Genomic DNA, 20,767 nt, shown 5'->3' with positions numbered 1-20,767 from the left:
GTAATCAAACTCCTACTCAACTTTGGACTCTTCTGGAATGTTTCCTCTAGCTCTCAACTTTAACCAAGCTGAAAATGAACTGAACACCAAACTATTCCCAGGTGTCTGCTTCTCTCTTCAGCAGGGGTGTTGGTGCCTCGTATCCTGGGGCAGGGGCTGCTGACGAGCAGGGTCCCGCTCCCGACTTCTCAATAGTACTTCCTGTCCAAATTCCTCCATCCCCACCATCTTTTGGGCAGGTGGGGGGAGCTTTGATTCTGAGCCTTGCAATAGTCAGCTGTAGCTCTCTTGCCCTCATGTATTAGCTACAAACTTCCTGAAAACTGAGTACCCTATTTAAAACCCTCAAATTACTTCCTGTTGATCTTAGGACAAAGCTCAAAATCCTTAATGTGACTTGCAAGGCTTTGGTTTTCTTTTATTTCCTTGAACATGCCATGTTCTTTCTGGCCTCAGGACCTCTGCACACACTGTCTCCTACACAGAACCCTCACCCAACACCCCCTCCCATCCACCGCCGCTTCAGTCCCTCCCTGCTTTGGGGACCTGCTAGTTGTCCTTTTGATCAGCTGTGTCCAATCAAAATGTAATGCAAGCCACATATAATTGGCTTTTTTAAATTGGTAATTTTAAATTTTCTAAAAGCCGTACTAAGCAGCAAAAATAGGTGAAATTCTAATAATACATTTTATTTAACCCTTTAGGTTCAAAAGATTATCATTCTAACATATGATCTATATAAAATTCTCAGTGAGGTATTTTACTTTCTTTTTTTCTTAGTAAGTCTTTGAAACCTGATGTGTATTTTATACTTAAAGCACATCTCAATTTGGACTAACCACATTTCAAGGGCTCCACAGCCACACATGACCAGTGGCTACTGTATTGACTGGTGTAGCTTTAGCGCTTAGCTTAAATGTTATTTCCTCTAGGCTAGTCATCCTCAAACTTTAATGTGCATCAGAATCACCAAGAGAACTGGTTCAAACAGGCTGCTGGGCCCCACTTCCAGAGCCTGAATGAGGAGGTCTGGGGTGGGCCTGAGAATCTGTATTTCTAACAAGCTTCCAGGTGACGCTGAGGCTGCTGGTCTGAGGACAATGCTTTTAGAGCCTCTGCAGACTTCTCTGCGCTTCTTTCCCACCCACTGGGAAGCGGTGAGGTGCCTCCACAGCCCCCTGCTTTAGGACACTGGGTGCCGTTGTGATGGGTCACTTGTGACAGATCACTTGTTCCACGTCTGTGTGCCCTGTTAGACTGTAAGCTGCATCAAGGTTGGTCTGACTCACTGCCCCATCTCTAGAACCCAGCATGACACCTGACACATACTAGGTACTTAGTAGGTGTGTTGACTGAATCAAAGTTAGGCAAAAAGGATTAGCTTGTGCCAATAAGGCTAAGGCCTGACATTTTTAGGGGTAACTACCAAAGCAAAAACAGTCAGGCCCGAGACGTTAGGAGGCTTTAACTCAAGAATTCCAATGTATTTGATGGCAAAGGCAGAGCCAAGAATAATCATCCATTATATTTTTCTTTTGTTACAGTTTAGTATGTTCATGAACGGCCATAATAATCTCCACAGAGAATAGAGAGACACTGATTGACTTGTCCAAAAACACACAGCCACTAAATGGAATTGGAGCTGCGATCCAGGTCTGTGCCTGACACCCGCACTCTTTCTACCTCACCACGGAAGATTTGTGAGTCTGGGTGTGAGCATCTAGGCTCACTAGGCTTCCCTTCACAGGAGCATCTCCAATCACAGCTTGTCTCCCCAACCCAGGCAGACATTTCATGAAATACGCACAAACAAGGTGAGTATAAAGGAGGGCTCGGCGTATGACTGCTCTTGAGAAGAACCTCAAATCACAAGGTCAAGTTAGGCAATAGTCACCCCCAACTTATAATAAGGTGCCACGCTAAGAATTAAAAACTATCCTTTTTAAAAATCAAGCTTTGTTTTTTTTGTGTTGCTTTTGGTAAAGCTCACCACGCTGGAGTTGGTTCTTAAAGGTCCTCATATTTATCCGTTGGCAAGGGTTACTGGCACTTGAATTAAGCACTAATTTTAGTCAATGATTTACTTCATACTCCCAAAGGGCCACACGGGTCACTAAATTACCATACCCCAGGGTTCCTTCCTTTTTAAAGTATGGTGTGGCTCAAAGAAAAAAATTACTAAACAAACATATCTTTTACATGACTCTGCATCTCATCTTCCTGCCGCTTCCTCTTGGCTGTTTTTCCCTTCCTTCTGGCCATTACTTTCTTAGTCCTCTGACACCTAACTTATACCTTGCCCACTCTACTGAAATGCACTCTCAAAAGACTGCTGATTAGTTACTTCTTACTAAGTGAAGACCATCTTCACGCAGGACTCACACTGCTTTGACCCCTCTGAAGCTGACTACTTCTATCAAGGGAAGAAAAAATCTTCTAAGATTTTGGTGCTGCATTTCTCCCAGCTCTTCTATTGTTACGTCCCGGTGTTGAATCTATATTTTCTTTTTTTTTTTTCAATTTAATTTAATTAATTTATTTTTTATACATTCGGGTTTTTTTTAAAATAATTTATTTATTTATTTATTTATTTATTTATTTATTTATTTATTTATTTTTGGCTGCATTGGGTCTTCGTTGCTGCACACGGGCTTTTCTCTAGTTGGGGCGAGCGGGGGCTACTCTTTGTTGTGGTGCACAGGCTTCTCATTGCGATGGCTTCTTCTGTTGTGGAACACGGGCTCTAGGCGCACGGGCCTCAGTAGTTGTGGCTCACGGGCTCCAGGGCGCAGGCTCAGTAGTTGTGGTGCACGGGCCTAGGTTGCTCCGCGGCATGTGGGATCTTCCCAGACCAGGGCTCAAACCCATGTCTCCTGCATTGGCAGGTGGATTCCCAACCACTGCGCCATCAGGGAAGCCCCAGCAGGCTCTTATTAGTTGTCTATTTTATACATATTAGTGTATATATGTCAATCCCAATCTCCCAGTTCATCCCACCAACACCACCACTCCCCCGCCCAGCCCCACCACTTTCCCCACTTGGTGTCCATACGTTTGTTCTCTACATCTGTGTCTCTATTTCTGCCTTGCAAACCGGTTCATCTGTACCATTTTTCTAGATTCCACATATATGCGTTAATATACGATATTTTTTTTCTTTCTTACTGAATCTGTATTTTCTGCCCGCCAGCAACAGTACTATGACAATGAAGACAGCATATGACACCATAGCCGCTACCTTTCTCAGAGTGCTCACTGTGTGCTTGGGACTATTTAAATCCTCAACCACCATTCTGCAGAGAAGTTACTATGATTACTCCAGTTTTACAGATGCAGAAACCTAAGAGGTGAGGTTAACTTGCCCAAGATGACAAAGATTGTATTGGCAGAACTGGATTTCAATCTCAGGCAGGCTGGACCCCAAAGCCTATGCATATGCCTTGAACCACTCCGCTCCACCGCCATACTGGCACCCAAGGCTCTGTCCTCAGTCCTTGGAAACCCAACTTTTCTCACTACTTAAATTACGTTAAAATGGATGATTTATACATTGACATTCCCAAATACTCATCAGTCTACCATGTCTGGTCAATTAACTCATTCTTCAAACTGTTACAAACTCCATTTGAACATGGCATAATGCTAGGCCTGTGAGGAATATAGAATCCAACATGAATGATGTCTCCAAGCGACTAATGGGGGAAAGGATACGTGTGTGTATCACTAAAGCAGAAAGTAAACCACAACATGAGAAACCAGTTCATGTATAAGGGAGATGGGAAAGGAGAGATTTTTTTTCTTGAATAATGCTTCATGGACATGGCACTATTTAAGCTGGATTTGAAAAGATGTTTAAGATTCAGATTTATAGAAAAAAGAAAAGGAATTCCAGCCTAAGGGAACAGTGAGTAGAGGGCAAGGGAATGGGTGTTTATGGAGAAATGGTGAGCCATTCAAACTGGTTTGCCTAGAACAGTCTTGCTTTAGGCCTGTTTCCCCAACATACTTATTATAGGGCCCCTTTCACACTTGAAGGTCCCATCTGGAAAACTGTATGATCACCTTAAACTAAGTATAGGGTATAACAAGGAAGTAGGAGGAGACTAGTCTAGAAAGATAAGACTGAATAGTGGCCCCAAAAAGGGCCTTGTGCCAAAGAACGCAGGTTCTTCTGTAAGTACTGGGACATCATTAAAGGGTTAATAATGTGTATTTTAGGAGGATCAGGCAGCACCTACAAGTAAGAGAGATGGGAAAACCAGGGATTTGAATACTTGTGAGGCTTTTGCAACCATTCTGGTAACATTTAACGAAGACCTGGACAAGCATAATGGCTGTTGAAAAGGGGTAAAGGCGATGATGTGAAAAACACTCCAGCTTAGCTCAGGTGGGGGCAGCTTTTTCTGTAAAAGGCCAAAGAGTAAATTTTTTAGGCTTTGTGGGCTATGTGGTCTGTTACAATTACTCAATTCTGCTGAAAGCAGCCATAAACAATGCACGTATGAACAAATAAGGCTGTGTTCCAATAAACATACTGGAACTCTTTTTGTCTTTTACATATGGACAGAGAAATTAGAATCTCATATAATTTTCATGCATGTGAAATATTGTTATACTTTGATTTATTTCAACCATTAAAAACCATTCACAGTTTGTGGGCTGTACAAAAACACGTAGTGGGCCAGAAGGCCTTAGTTTGCCAAACCCTGGCCTAGCTAGGATTACTCAGATCTACTAATCACATCAGCATTTTGAACCTTTAAGCATCCTGTCATGGGATAATCCCAACATTATTAAATCACCTGCTTTCAGTCTTGACCAGAACTGCAAGTGCCTTGAATAATGGAATCCCATTCATAACTGTTTTTATCCCTCACAGAAGACAGTACTGAGCACATTTAAATCAGTCTGAGTAGTTTATTTTGCTTCATCGAATTATTTAATAATGGGTTCAAGATAGAACAAGAGGGAAAAAATTATTCATCTTGTTAACCAACTTCAAAAATATAATCTGTCATTTTGACATGCATTACTTTTATTAGACATCTTTATAAATGCTTCACACTTCAGGTGAATGTATACCTGCTCAGGAATGGGTGCTATGGAATTGCCTTGGCAAAAGAGAAACAAACAGGCGATTCGAAGAAAACACAATTTGCAGGTGACTCATATTTTCAAAGACCTTTTGAAATATATATACATATATGCATTTTTCCCCACCTAAATTGGCTACAGGGTAAAAAATATCCTTTCCATAAATGTCACCGTAAAATCGAGTTATGTTTCAAGATTAGCATCCTTTTGGCAAGGTAGGGATGGAGAGGGTGGGTAGGTAGGTAGGAGACTGGTACACATCAGGCCCTTGCATTTCCTGAGGTTACTTCTACAATACTTCCAGAATCTCTAGGCAGTATCAACAAATGTAGCTAATAATCTTGCTGCTGCCTCCTACACCTGCTCCTCATTAAACCATATAATTTCACGTACCTCTCCCTCACCCACCATAACTGAGTCTCGTCCTCTCTCCCAAACCAATGTTCCTGGGACAGTGCTTCCTCCTTCCCTCAGGTGTTTGAAAAGTAATAATGTCTAATACTCCAGTATGGCAACTCATGAACAGGTGGGGAAAATTGTAGGTTAAAGTCCAGTCTAAACACTTAGTTTGTTTTCTGTTTCCAAAATTGAGCAAGAAACTTGGTCAATGATATAATGTTGAAGTAATATAAAATAAGGCATGCAGAGCCAGAGTTGCTTTGAGCCAAAGCTTACCCTTAAATATTAAATATTCAAATCCTACCCTTGACCACTTGGATGTTTTCCCTGGTCCAAATCCTCACTACATACCTTTGAACAACTCTTAACCTCCACTGCATTAGGGATCTAACTCTATATAGATAGGCTGGCTAGATTTGAGGATAGGAAAAAGGTTAACCGTGTTTCTGATAGACTAAAAAGGAACAGTTCTTAAGGGAAATGAAATCTGGAGCTCAGTTCCTTAGGGTCTTAAAATATGCCTTTCCCCAAGCCCAGCTCAATACGAAAAGTTCAAACATGACTATATCCAAAAGTACCTATTGTTCCATCATCTATTACTTTTCCTAAAGCTTTATGTTAACGTTTCCATTTGTATTTGCATTATAAGAACAACTCTTTACCAGGAGCAAACGCTATTACTTACAGGTGTTTTCCAGACACTATTACCCTGTCATTCTCCAACTTTATACCTATTAACCACTTGTTACAGAGGTAACAAACCATAGCAGGTAGACCCCTCTTCACAGGAAAGGGACACACATGTGTAATGACATATGTGTGTGCTTGGGGCATGTGGCCTGTTCCAGCCTGCGTGGCATCACCGATGTGCACAACACCCGCTCATGACATCTCCTTCCTATCTAATTACTATTCTCAAGGGGCTATGAAGACTAAATGAGATTATGGTGAAGTGGTCTACCAAAGAGTGTGAGGTATTCTGGGTTGAATGGAGCAGACTTCGACTAACACATGAAGACTGACACAGACCTCAGGCCCTTGAGAGTGATCCTGCCTTGCTGATGGTATGAGCAGAAGCAAAAGCTGGGAATAAAGCAAAATGAGGGTGGCGGTAAGGAGAAAAGGTTAAATTAGACAGTGGAGGTAGGAATGCAATCAAATGTTGTGTGTGTGTTTCAGGAAAGAGGCGTTGACAGTAAGATACAGTCCTAGAAGCATACCAAATACTAAGCAATATTCTACAATCCAAATGCTTCAGGGAAGTGGCTAACATTTATTTTACATTTTATAAACTATATTTTATCCATATTTGTGGCCAAGTTTCAGTTAAAGAGTTTTGTTATTAAGTGATACTTTTAGTCCTATTTCCCCATATAAATATCCCTTCACACCAGATTTCATTCCAAGGATGTTCAAGTGACCTAACAGTTCAGACACTGGCGTGTCCTCTGTGCTCTAGGCACCAGACACACAAAGATGAAGGCACAGCTGAATTTAGATGTCATTACTTAAAATGAAATGTGCCACTTAATTTCAACCAACCATAGAAGGCAAAAGAGGAAGAGAGACTGAAAGATCTACCCGGACACCAACAGTGGTTGCCTCTGAGTGATGGAATAAAGGATGACATTTTCTGCCACATTATACTTCTGTACAATGTTCATTCTGGACAGCGGCCAAATTTTCTACAATGATCCACTTGGTTTGGTTTAAATATGGACACAAAAGAACAGGTACTACCCTTGTAGCTGGGAACTTTTATTTGCTAACAGACTGGTTAGGAATTTACTGCAATGAGATTTTGCTGATGTACTTGTGGTGGAAAACGTCTAAGGATCTTTAGTTTAAAACAGACTTTGAACACAGGCATGGACCTTGGAAATAATCCAATGCGACTTCCACTTTTTAAAGATGAGAAAATTAAGAGCCAGAGAACTGAAATGATTTAAGATCACACAAATAGCTTCAAGACTAAAACCCAGGTGTCTTGACTGCCAACTCAGAGCTTCTTCCACGACACCATTTGTTTGAATTATGCTTCTCTCAACCCCACCACAATTGAGTAGCATCTGTGGTGTGTGAGGTGCTACAGGAACACAAAGATGGATCAAATCTAGTCCCCTGGCTTCAGGGAAGACAGTTTTAAAATAAAAGACAAAATGGCATGTGTTCTGCTTTCATTATAGAAAACCCTAGTAGCTACTGGTGAAAGATAGCATTTGATTTTTTTCCCCAAAAGTGTGCATTCAGTCAGTTAACATTCTGGTACCACTCACAAGCTATAAAGCCTCCATAATTTGGAAGGGAGGTGGTAGGGGAATGAGAGTTACAATAAGTTAACTAACAACCAATTATCCTTAAAACGTAACTGTGAACTTCACTTCCATTACACATTTCTATTGTTCTTCTCCAGTAATACGGCCCCCATCCCTTCGAAAGGAGAAGAAATACTTACTTTTTCATTTGTAGTGGTTCGAAGAACCTGTGATTTAGCTCCAGACTAGAACTCTCCATGAAACCATTGCAGATATTCACCTTTCTCCTTTCATGACGTTCAAGTTTTTTCTATCTACTGAGACTTTTAGGGCCAGGTCTGCCATGGCCCTCAATATAGTGGCACAGCCCTGAAAACACACCGAGCTCCCTTCCAGTAGGAACCCTACTATTGACGGGGCTCTGTCACCCCGTGCCTCAGACGTCCAGGGGAGTTGAGTTCATCACTCCCTTCAACCCCTGTTTATTCTTGCCGTCAAGGTACCTCCACCAAGCGGAATTCTCCTTTCGGCTGTCAGACCATAGAGGCTTATTCTGACAAAGGGACAGCTGAGCGGGACCTGGGGGATAAGTGAGGGTCGGAGCTTGAGGGGTCGACGCGCGAGTGCCAGACTCCCATCAAAGACTGAACCCGGGGAGGAAAGGAACTGGCCCTCCCGCACGCCAAAATAAACCACCACATCATTGAGAAATGGAAACGTTCGCAACAGCAATATTCCAAAACAAAACCACTCACCTGCAGAAAGACCACCAGCAGCAGCCGCTCCTCGGAACCGCCGAGCAGCCACTGCCTCCCAAGACTCATCACTGCTGCCGGCATCGACTCTCTTTTCTAGCCCCGGAGCCAGAAGGGGCAGGCCCTATGGCTCTGACTATTGGAGGGTCAAGCTGTCACTCATTCACAGCCCCACCCTACTCCCAGGAACAGGTCGAGGGCTTTTCCGTTTTTCAAATCCCCGGCGTAGAAAGTAAGGCTCTGAATGGCTCGTTGAGGAGACGAGCACACTTCCGGGCCAGTGAGGAGCTAGCTTTGACGCTAGCGGGCGGGCTTCTGCCTAGGGAAGTAGAAAAACAAAGCCGGGAATGTCGCCACGGCAATTGGAAAACTTCAGGAGCTCTTAAGCGGTCGAGGTGCTAGAAAGTGTTTGGCGTCGTGAATGAAATACCTGCCAACGTAGAGAAGGGTCGACGGGAATCTTGGAATTGATGAGGTGATACCTTCCTTTACTCTTGGGAAACTGCAGTCTGCGGATGAAGGTGGGCACTCCTCGCGGAGGAAAGCTCCTGCTTTCCTCTTGGTTTTAAGTCCTAAACGGTGATTAAAGCAAAAGCCTTTAAAGTGCCCGATTTATGGGCAGTAATTCGTCCTCACTCTCTCCTAGTGTTGATACTTTTATAGGGATTTCCCCCTAGGCAATCCCCTGACATTATTTTCGTTGGGGGAAGAACAGTGAACATGGAAGGCACTAAAAGCTTATAGGACAGACGAAGAGAGGATGGAGTGATATGAGAATGATAAATTGGGGGGCCACAGTTACTGAACAAGAGAAATCTATGAAAATACTCGAAGCTCGGCACAGGGCCTTGTAAGCTTCTTCAAGTAGGATTGAACTACCACACAAGCCTTTGAAGCATAAAGTGTCAGAACCTTTGGGTGGGCGTGAAAATAGTAAGGATTGGTTTGTTTGCCTGACCACATGGGTGGGAAATTCTGCTTCTTGATTTCTAAAAGCTGTCCTACCTAGTGTTTAGTATCCTCTTTTGAGTTTTTCCTATTTCATCCTCATAACAAGTCCAGTAGATACGTGATGGCCAAGCAGGTCCTCAGAATAATTAAACATAAATTTGAAAAGCTAATTTCCACGTTTTAAACCCTGTGACACATTATGTATTGAATTCGTTAAGATGTAAGCATTGGTAGTTAGTTTTGTATCTCCTTTATCCTTCTTGGAGCATAACAATTCCTCCTAGGGTGTCAAAGAACAGATCCTTACTTCTGGGAGAGCACAAATCCAAGGCCTGACAGATCCCAGCAGGTGATAGGTACCATCTAGGGATAGTCAAATTAAACTTGTACGGGATTAACTAGAGGTCAGGTCAGAGCAACTGGAGGAGGCAGCTTCTGGGCTTGACTCCCAAGAATGCAGCTTCCAAATCCTATACTCTTACCCACTTCCTCTTCCTTTTTTCTGTACCAGGTGAGGACAAAGTGAGGGGAAACCTTTTCTGCTAGTGTAACATCAAAGCTTCCTACTTAGAGTGCCCACCATCCATACTCTGGAGGATAAAGACAGGATAAAGACAAGTGTCAGTCTTATAGCATTTAGCGATGCTTATCTGGACTTAAGGGCTCACTGGATTTTGTTTTACTGTTATGTATACCTGTGGAATGCTGGTTTGTCACATGGAACATTAACAACATCAAACATCACCTGCCTTTTAGAATCTCCTTGTACAGGTGAGGAATCTGAAATTAAGAAGTTTATTCAGAATTACTTAGCTGGTTGGGGGCAGAGCCTGGGCAAGGATCCAAGGTTGCTAATTCATAATTCTGGGGAAAATGCTTCCTCTCCTGCTGCCTCTTGCTCCCCCCTAGCACACACACACAAAAGCAATATTTTTTTAAATCAAGATTACTAATTTAATAGTAATTTATTAGTAATTTTATGGAAAATTTATTTCCATTAAGACCGGTCATGAAAATTTACTTCTGATGTAGCAAACAGTATAGATAGTATGAAAATAACTCAGGGTCCCAGTTCACTACTTCAAACAGCTTTTGGTGTAGTCCCATTTTCATCCAAATAAGAAATGAAAATGCAGTAAATTATTATAGCCATGTTGTCTTTCTTTCTGTTATGTGAGTGTATCAAAAAGTCAATATTAACACATATAGTACTTTAAGGATTAGTAGCAGATTTTCGTATTCAGGACCTGAATAAAATACAATTTTATGAAAGCCTACGTACTGGGCCTAAATTTCACAGCCATTTACACAGGGCCTTTGCAGGTAGGGTTGAGCTGGTCCACCATGCATCAAAACATCATCCAGAGACCTAGGCTATTCTGCCTTGGCTCTCTCCTTCCCTCCAGCAAACTCCAGAAAGTAGTTGATCCTATATTCCCTTTACAGATTGTCTCCTTAACAATCTTATCATCATGATCTGGTTGTTTGCTGCTAGTATCTTGTCTCCCACCATACGCTACCTTCTTTCAGGGTCAGATTAAAATCTGCTCCCCGTAATCTAGTGTAACAGGCCCAAAGTGTTTGGCTCCCACCATTGACCTATTCAGTACACGACCCCTCTACTGAAACCAAAAACTGGAAATGCCCTTTGGGATCAGCCATGTAGAACCTTAGAATAGACTTTGAAGCCATCTGTCCCTTCATTTTACAAGTTAAAACAGAATGCTCATCTCACAGAGTAGTGCAAAGAATAACTGAGGCCATTTTGAAATAGTTTTGCAATCTCTGAAGCACCTTACGTCTGCTACTTCCTTGCACTGGGAACTTAGGCACGTTGTCTGACCTCAGCCTGTGTCTTTATCTGTGAAATAGGGATAATACCTAAGTGGCCATTGTGAAAATTAAATGAGATAATGCGGATGTACACAAGGAAAGTGTTCAGTAAATGGTAGTTATTCTTAACAGCTACAGTAATGATAAATGTAAAGTGTTGTAACTACTTACATGTACTCTTGTTTTAAGAACTCAGGAAAGTCTGGGCTTTGTGCTTTCCTCCCCTTTCCCTGCTCTCTACTCACATGGAGACCTGGCCTCCTGCAGAGGCTATAGGACAGAAATTTCCTTAGTTATCTTGCTGCCACCCAGAGAGGTGACTGTCAAGATGTGAATGCCAAAGAGAGTACAGATGCACTGTGGGGCTGGGAGCCTCTGGTATTGGGAAGTCTGAACTACATGAAATTTCCCTACTGTACAACGTGGAGCATCATGGAGTGAACGAAGTTGTCATAATTTCTCCCTGTGGAGTTGTTTTTCAAATGCTATATCAGATGTATGTATTATACTTTATATTAAAAATATTATGTTTATTGCATAAGGCTTAGAAAAGAAAAAATTTTAAACACCCACATTCCTACCACTTAGAATTTATTGTTAATTTTTATTTCCTTCTATTTTTTCCCTATAAATCAATTATTTTAAAAAGACGGGAATCCATAGTATATATACTGGTTCATGGCAATATTTACTTAATTCATTATGAACATCTCATGTCATTTAATATTCTTCTTCAATTACAATTCCATCAGGTGACTGTGCCTTTGGGTATTATGTCTCACAATTCAACCAGTTTCCTACTCTTGGGCGTTGAGGTTGTTTCAGTTTCTTTCAAGGATTCAGGGACGTAAATGGGCTGCTGCTTTCCTTAAATGACAGGGTGCTCTGGGAATGTCTGTTGAACCAAAGGTACTGACTGCTGGCCTTCTCCGCAGAGAGGCTGATAAAGTCGCCAGGCATTCTTTTCTCTGTGCCCTGGAATTGCAGAGCTAAGAAAGCTGAAGCCAGGGAAGCCTGAAAGCTCCTGTAGGGTAGCCCCTTCACCCCTGCTCCCCACAGAGTTTCCTGCTCTTCAACCTGAAGAAAAGGTATTGAGGTGAAAGAAATTGAGGAAGGGGTTGGAAATCAGGGCTCAATTAATAAAACCTCACAAAACTCCTGGCATATGTGTCTCCAATTTACAGATGAGGAAACTAAGACACAGAGACAATCTGTACAAACCTGCACAGCTAATTAGAGAGTCCGAGTTTGACTTGGTTCTGAAATCTGAACTCTCCCTACCATGCTTCCTACTTCTTCTAAAAACCGATGGCTATAACTTCATTCTTCTTTTTTTTTTTTCTGTGAGAAATTTGTTGTCAGTCTCCTAAGGTTTATTGGTTACCTGCTCCCTTAAAAAAAAAATTCCCTCCTGACTGTCCAAGGATTTCTTCTGCCTGTGGATTTCCCAAGTTGGCTCCCTCTTTGCCAAAAGAATATATCCTCATTCTTTGATGAAGAATCAGACAACGTAGCTTTTGTTCCCCCTCCCCCCACATTTGCTAGTTTTCTTACCAAAGTGTCCTCACTATATGCGTTGGAAGGTCAAACTCATAAAAGGATAGCTGCATAAAGTTAACAATGTTACACATAGTTCCTTAGCTTTTGGGATTTATAAAGTATGACTATATGTAGAGCAATAAGTCTGTTTTTCTGGTTTGGTTATAACCTGGTTCTAAAGGAAGTTCTAAAAGAGGCTTTACAAAATTGTTTAGAGCCATGCAGCATCATTAAAATGGGTGTATAACCTACCAATATGACACTTTGAAGGCAGTAACACATATTTGGAAGTGTAATTTCTGGAATGTTTTGTTCAAGGCTCTCTATATAATCTAATCAGAATCAGTTTCAATCAAGAAGATATCTTTTCTCTCTTTTTTTTTTTTTTTTAGTATTTATTTATTTATTTATTTATTTATTTGGCTGTGCTGGGTCTTAGTTGCAGCACATGGGATCTTTGTTGCGGCACGCAGGCTTCTCTCTAGTTGTGGCACGGGGGCTCCAGAGCGTGAAGTCTCAGTAGTTAGTTGTCCCGGGCATGTGGGATCTTAGTTCCCCAACCAGGGATCGAACCCGTGTCCCCTACACTGGAAGGCAGATTCTTAACCACTGGACCACCAGGGAAGTCCCAAGAAGATACCTTTTTTCCATCTTCCCTGCCCCACCCCCCATACTATACCAGCACCCTAGCCCAAACTACCATCACCTCTTGCATGGATTTTCTCAGTAGCTTCCTAACAAATCTTCCTGAATCCACCTGTGCTCTCTTTTAGCCAGGCAGTGTGATCTTTGTGATCATGGTACAGCTAATCCCCTCCTTCCCCCAGCTTGAAACACTGCAATAGCTTCCCACTGCCCCTGGGACTGGCCTTCTTTCCTCTTCCCTATGGCCATTAGACCTTGGCACAAGCATTTTCCCTACCTAGAATGCTCTTCCTTTCCAGGTAGTTAAAGCACAGAATAAGAACCCAATTTTCCTAATTCCCAGGCTGAATCTCTAAGGTAAGTGTGTTCCTGGGGATTAGTTGTTGTCCAGCAGGGGGAAACATGATTTGGAGGTTCAAAGGAAATTCAGTAACGCAGGGGATAAGAGTGTGGGCTTTGGGGCCAGTCCGCCTGGGTTCCAGTCCAGTACTAACCATATGATCTTGGGCAAATTTTTTTTTTTAACACCCTTGCCTTATTTCTTCTGTTGTATAATGGGCCATGGTAAGGTTATCTACCTCATAAAGCTATATTGTTTAAATAAGTTAACACATGGAAAGAGCTCAGTAAATTTTAACTTTAATAGTAGTCTCAACAATAGATTAAGGGCCCAATATAATTTCTTATGTAGAGAGTAAAATCAACCTTGTTAATTTTCTCTTGTTTTCTTCTGGAGAAAAACAGATACAGCAAGCAACTGGGAGGCCCTCCTAGGGCAGCGAAAGGCTGGTCCTAGCAGATAAGGCTTCAGGGGCTGCACTATGTAGGGAAAGACGTATGATTACGTAGTCAAAACAGGTGCCAGGCCACAAATGCTAGTGAGCTGAGATAACATGAAGCCTAAAGGGTTTAAAAAATACACAAGGAAAAATAAATTAAAGAAATCTAAAATAGTATTTAAAAAATCACAACAGCGGACAAAAGATAATCTGTTTACAGATGAAATCATTTTCAGCTTCTAAACTAAGCCCTGTCCTATAAAATATCTTTTCCATGTATAATAAACATTTTGGAGGCTACCTGAGGTCCCAGAATTTTTTTACCAGAATGTTCTATGGTAGCTTTGAGATCTGTCATTTCTAACTACTTCTAGGTACTAGTAGAAGAAGCTAGTAGAGAGAAGCTACTTTACCTATACACTGTTACTCCAGCTTGAGTTAGACAAAGTTCTTTATATTCCCCATTTAAATCCTTACAGAATCCTTATTAAATAAATTTAGAAAATAGTTTGACTGCCTTCACTTATTAGTGAGTTTTCAAGTAAAGAATAATGAGAATACAGAATTTGTTACCAGTTTGGTAACCATCAGTGACTTACGGCCACTGGAGTGTCGGTCTCTTTATGCCAGTTGAGTCTCCTAACTAGTCTCTGCCATCATCTCTCTGTGAGGTCAGATAAGAGGAACAGGTAAGTCTCCTGTCGGTAGCCACAGGATATAAAAATTAGCAAGAAAGGCTATTCTCACACGTGGTGTTCTGTAGACTATTATTAGACTTATGAGTAATGGCAGAGGCTCTAACACTTGATGGTTCTTGGAGAGATGATGGGCTGAAACTCCGGTTGTTGTGATCCATGATTATTCAGTGACAGCTGAAGCAGAGAACTGCAATGCCAAATGACCTACATTTCTTCACCTTCGAAACTTTAAGCAATTATATAAAGGCCAGGCATCTATAGCTTGCTAAAACTTCCCTACTGTTGAAAATTATTTTTAGGACCATTAGGAAAGAACCTATGTTCTCAGATTCAAAGTCAGTTATATTAGGCAAAATATTAATAACAGACCAACTTTTAACAAAATATTATGGTAAATATTTCATTTTTTATCCAAAACTGGTAACTGTTGATTTTTATATATATATATATATATATATATATATATATATATATATATATATATATATATATATTCCTCTTTGCCTTAACACATATATTTCTTTATGCTTTGTTGCTTCTCTACCTTCTCTAAAATGGGTGAGAAAGAAGAACAAAAAAAGGAAAAGGAAGAAGGAGAAAATAAGTAAAACCTTCAGAAATGCACAGGTCTGGTCCCAACCAGCAAATCAATCCAAAAAGTAACCAATTATTCATTGAATGTTGCCTAATGTTTAAGAAATTGTATTAAGAAGTTCTTAAACTTCCTAATTTTGAAATTTTGAAGGAAGAGAATTAACAATATTATTAATGCCTACCATAAGCTCTGCCAGGAGCAAGAGTTATTAAGATAAATGAAACATGATCTTTGGCCTCAAGGAGCATGGCCCAGTAAGAGAGAAACCAACTCATGAACTATGAATCACGGTCCAACAAATACATGTGCAAGTGCAATCATTGAGGACTCACAGGGTGTTTTGTTTGGATGGGGGAGGGGGAGTTCTTAAGTGTGCGTGGGGAGGGGCTGGGGGTGAGAAGAGTTGGCAGGGATGTGAGAATTATAGATACATAATGGAAGAGGTAAAGTCTGAGCAATGTTAAGAAATGAGTAGACTTCCAGCCAGAATCCAAAACTGGATTGTGGTGATAGTTGCACAATTGTATTAAACTCGTTGAAACTCATTTGGATTATATGCTAAAAATGGGTAAATTTTATGGTATATAAATTATATCTCAAACTGTTGTTTTTTTCTTAAGAACACTGGCTTTAGAAACAGAAACACAGATTCCTGCAATTGGCTTGTTTCAGAGAGAAAGTGCATGAATGATCTTATCTGTAACGCCACTGCCCTTGCCCGATAGACCTCAGGGTCTAGTGCTGCCTGTCTGGATGGATAGTCAGTCTGTCTAGGTCTGGGGATGGTATTAAGAAGCTTATTGTTGCCTCATACTTGAGCTACGTTATCCAACAACTTGATCAGGCATACAGCTGATAGTCTACTTCCTACCTTTATGACACCTATTTCTTTCCATACTTAGTTACCAATTTTACAACCTTGGACTGGTGAAAAATTTATGTTGAACTAAATTTAGACTGATAGAAAAGTTGCCGGAATAGTACAGAGTTTCATGTATCCTTCACCCAGCTTCCCCTAATGTTAACATCTGACATAAGCATACTACAGTCGTCAGAATCAGGAAATTAACATTGGTACAGTACTACTAGCTAAACTGAAGACCTTATACAAATTTTGCCACTAATCTCCCACTAATGTCCCTTTTCTGTTCCAAGATCTTATCTAGGATCTCACATTGCATTTAGTTGTTAGTTATCCTTGGTGCCCTGAGGTCTGCAATAGCTCCTCAGTCTTTCCTTGTCCTTCATGACCTTGATATTCTTGAAGAGTGTAGATGATTTTGCCAAATGTCTCTCAGTTTGAGTTTGCCTAATGTTTTTTCATGATTGAACTCAGGTTCTGCAGTTTAGGTGAGAATACCATGAAATATTGTGTTCTCTTCACTGCATCGTATCACAGGGTTCATGATTTTGATATGTTTTATTATTGGTGGTATTAACCCTGATCACTTGGTTAACGTGGTTTCTGCCAAGTTTCTCCACCATAAAATTACATCTTTCCCTTTGTAATTAATAAGTATGTTGGGGGAGATATTTTGAAGTCATGAAACTTTGTTTCTCCTCAAACTTTTACCCACTAATTTTATCATCTATTGATGCAATTTGTCTACAACAGTTATTATTGTGGTATTTCATGGTGATTTTATATTTTTCTCTTTCCTTTTACATTTATTCATTCAAGTTCTACCATAAGGAAGAGTTGTCCCATCTCTACCACTTATTTATTTCATTTATTATTTTTATCAGTGTGAACTCATTTATTTATGGATTATAATCTAATACTATAATTATATGTTTTGCTGCTCAAATTGTTCCAGCTCTGGCACTTAGGAGTTACTTTGCCCCTGTGTTTTGTTTTGTTTTTGGAGCATGTTCTTACTTTCTGGCAAAAGATGTTCAAGGCTCATCTTGTATATTACCTGCCTTGGCCCTGGAATCAACTATTTCCCCAAGGAACTCTGGTTCCTTTTATTAGAGAGTGGTGTTTAGAATCCAAGATCTGAGCACAAGGTTTGAAATAGGCTAAGATTTCTCACAATTCCAGGTTGATGAAAATGGGGACTAATTGGAATTCATACGCTTATGGGAATTGGTACAATCAGTTTGGAAAACAATTTGGCATTAGCCACTAAAGCGTAGGTAGGTACATTCCATGAATCAGTAGTTTCACTGGAAGAACTCTTGCACATGTGCAACTGGAGTTGTATGCAGTTTTGTTTAGAATAACACATAACTGAAAACAACCCAAACGCCCATCAGGAGGAGAACAGATGAATAAAGTGCAGTATATTCATACAATGGAATATTCTAAAGCAGTGAAAATGAGCTACAGCTATACACATCAACAGGAATGAATCTCAGATGCATATTAGCCAAAAAGAATACAGACAGTATGATTCCATTTACAGAAAGTTCATCAATATGCAGAATAAAGCAATATAGATATTTGTAGGGATGCATAAGTGATAAGATGATAAAACAGGAAAGAAAAGGTAATGATAACTACAAAATCCAGGATAGTGATTACAGTAGGGGGTGGAATGCATGGGGCTTCAGAAGTATTGGTAGTATCATATTTTTTAAGCTGAATGGTGGGTTAATGGGCATTCATTTTATTTAGATCAGACATATGTATATGTGAAATATTGCATAATGAAGAAAGAGGGGGAGGAGCTGGGGGAAGGGAAAGAAGAGAAAAGAAGAAAAGAAGGGAGGGAAAGAAATAAAAAGGGAAGGACAGAGGGAGGGAAAGAAAGAAACAAAAGAGCATTCCTGTACATGATGTCTTAAGATCTGGGTGGTAGTTCAGATTCTGACACCAAATATCTCTTTGGCTTTGAATGAGTCACTAAACTTTCCAGAGCCTCAATTTTCACACCAGTTAAATAGGTAAAATGTACTTTGTCCCGTGTACTTCACAGTGTTATTTTGAGGAAAAAATGAAATATGTATAGAATAGTACTTCAAAGAAGTAATAACGTATTCTAAAATATAAAAGAAAAAGAGTTAATACCTCAAATTACCTTGCTTCCTAATGCCAGAAACCTAGTGTATCTCGATATTTATATATAATTTTATATTCAATCACTAACTTATATCCTGCCCACTCCTTGCTGAACTAACATATCAGGAGGAAAACAGATATTTTGCTTATGCCTTTCAAGAAGGTTGGTTTGCTCTTCTGACAAAATTCATGAAGAGTGGCTTAACCCGAGCATTTCTGAGGTCTCAGGCTGCAGAACTTAAGGGCATTTCTCACTTGGGAAGGGCAATGTTGATGTGCTCTCCGGTGGTCAGAGGAGAAAGCACGTGTGATGAAGGGGTTGGCGATTGGCCTCATTTTCAACAAATACAATAATAATCAATATAAGATAAGGGCTACTATGCCTTACTATGGGCCAGACTTTGTTCTAACTTCTTCATTTTCATTATCTCATTTAATTCTCATAACAACCCTGAGAGATATGTCACATTATCTCCATTTTACAGATGGGAATATAGACTCCGAGAGTTGAAGTAAATGACCCAAGGTCACCAAGTGAGTGACGAGGGCAGATTGCCTCCTCAGGGCCACCTGTAGCCAAAGCCCACTCTCGACATCTAACCCAAATGTTTGTTGATAAACTGAGTTCTCCTTAGGGATCTTAACATCTCACGGGTATAATCTCTGGGCTAATATGACTTCTCATCACCAGCCAACTTCACAAAGAAATCTGTGATTTTATTAGATATTACTAATTTTTTAAAAATTCCAGCTGTACTGGTAGCACACCAATGGGAGCCTCATGGGGAATACTAAACAGCTTGAATTATTTGTGCTAGGAAGGATCTTCCTGTTGTAGTTGAAGGACCCCTAAGGGAAAAAGAAAAAACAACAGGAAAGATCACCAAATGTCTAATTTACAGACTCAACCTGTATACTTTAGTTTTCTCACTGTCCCTGCTGTTTGCTTGGAATAATCCTCTTCACCTGTTTTGACTGGACCCCCTGGCTGCTTCTTCAGCCTCTGATTTCTGCTATAATGACTGGTTCCTGACCTTCTGCTTTTTAAAATCTTCTATTAATAAAAGTCATTGGTTGATCACTTTATAGATATTCTAGTATTTAACTATCTTTTAATTTCTGAAGTAAAGCATATTTGGGTGCACTGTGGTTTACAAATATGCCATTAGAATCAGTTGTTATATATTTTATTTATAATTTTTAGTTTATATTTTTTAAGAGGCTGTTCTACAGTTTTGAATGATTCTTGGCAAGATTTTGGTCCCGAGGTTATTCTAACCTTGTAAGATGAATTGGGAAAATGCCTTCTTTTCTGATGCTTTGGAATAATGTGAATATCACAGATATTACCTGCACTCTGAATGTTTTTTCTTTTTAAAAAAAAAAAATTAATTAATTTATTTGGCTGTGTCGGGTCTTAGTTGCGGCATGTGGGATCTTTTAGTTAAGGCATGTGGGATCTAGTTCCCCGACCAGGGATAGAACCAGGGCCCCCTGCATTGGGAGTGCAAAGTCTTAGCCACTGGACCACCAGGGAAGTCCCCTGGGTGTTTGATAGCATTCTTTTGATTAATCATTCTAGCTTGGAACTTTTTAGAGGGTAGACATTTTTACATACTTTTTACCCCTTCAACCCCACCTCTCACCCCTGGTGCAACCCAGTCTACTGAGGTTTTCTTTTTCTTCTTAAGTCAATTTTTGTAATTTGTGTTTCCTATGTAATCATCCATTTCTTTCAAGTTTACGGCACCAACATTTTATGTAGTGTTCTCTTAGAACATTCAGATATCTTTTTGACTGTACTTATAACCCTTTTGTTATTCAAGTTGGTATCATTTCACTTTGGCTGCAGTTACCTCCTGACTAGTCCCCCCATATCCACTCTAACCACACTCTCTCTGTGTGTATCTGCCCCATCTTTTATCATTCCCTGCTATATCCATCAGTGGCCCAATGGGACTATTTAAGTAGTAAAACAGGGGTAGTTTCTTTCTAGATGATCTGTAACAAATCCTGGCTGTGAGCTGTGGGACAGTCTTATGTCTATTCTTGGACATCCAGAGTTGTCATTATGTTACTTACATCTCTAGCTCTCCTCACCTATATATACATACACCTGTCCTTCATGGGTCCTTGCTCAACTCAGCGCAGCTGCATCTATCCTATACATCCTCCCCACCCTGCCTCCATAACTCATTTGTGTTACTGGGGAAGGAAATT

At 40.4% G+C, this 20,767-nt stretch overlaps 1 protein-coding gene and 1 long non-coding RNA gene across 4 annotated transcripts in view; one reads left to right on the top strand and one right to left on the bottom strand.

Annotated features, from left to right (window-relative positions):
- The window catches only part of BPGM (bisphosphoglycerate mutase), a 35,831-nt gene extending 27,237 nt beyond the window's left edge, over window positions 1-8,594 (bottom strand). Inside the window, exon 1 of the mRNA XM_068549480.1 lies at window positions 8,504-8,594. The gene's annotated coding sequence lies outside the window, so the exon portion shown is untranslated. The remainder of the gene's footprint in view (window positions 1-8,503) is intronic.
- Window positions 8,595-8,855: 261 nt separating this feature from the next.
- Window positions 8,856-20,767, top strand: part of LOC137768569 (uncharacterized) — a 61,892-nt gene continuing 49,980 nt past the window's right edge. For all 3 annotated transcript variants that reach the window (XR_011074765.1, XR_011074762.1, XR_011074761.1), the window contains exon 1: window positions 8,856-9,024. This is a non-coding gene — a long non-coding RNA (uncharacterized lncRNA). The remainder of the gene's footprint in view (window positions 9,025-20,767) is intronic.

The sequence above is a fragment of the Eschrichtius robustus genome, chromosome 8, assembly GCF_028021215.1.
Source record: "Eschrichtius robustus isolate mEscRob2 chromosome 8, mEscRob2.pri, whole genome shotgun sequence".
NCBI lineage: Eukaryota > Metazoa > Chordata > Mammalia > Artiodactyla > Eschrichtiidae > Eschrichtius > Eschrichtius robustus.
Note: the sequence above shows the minus strand (reverse complement) of the source record. Positions and strands in the feature narration are given on the sequence as shown.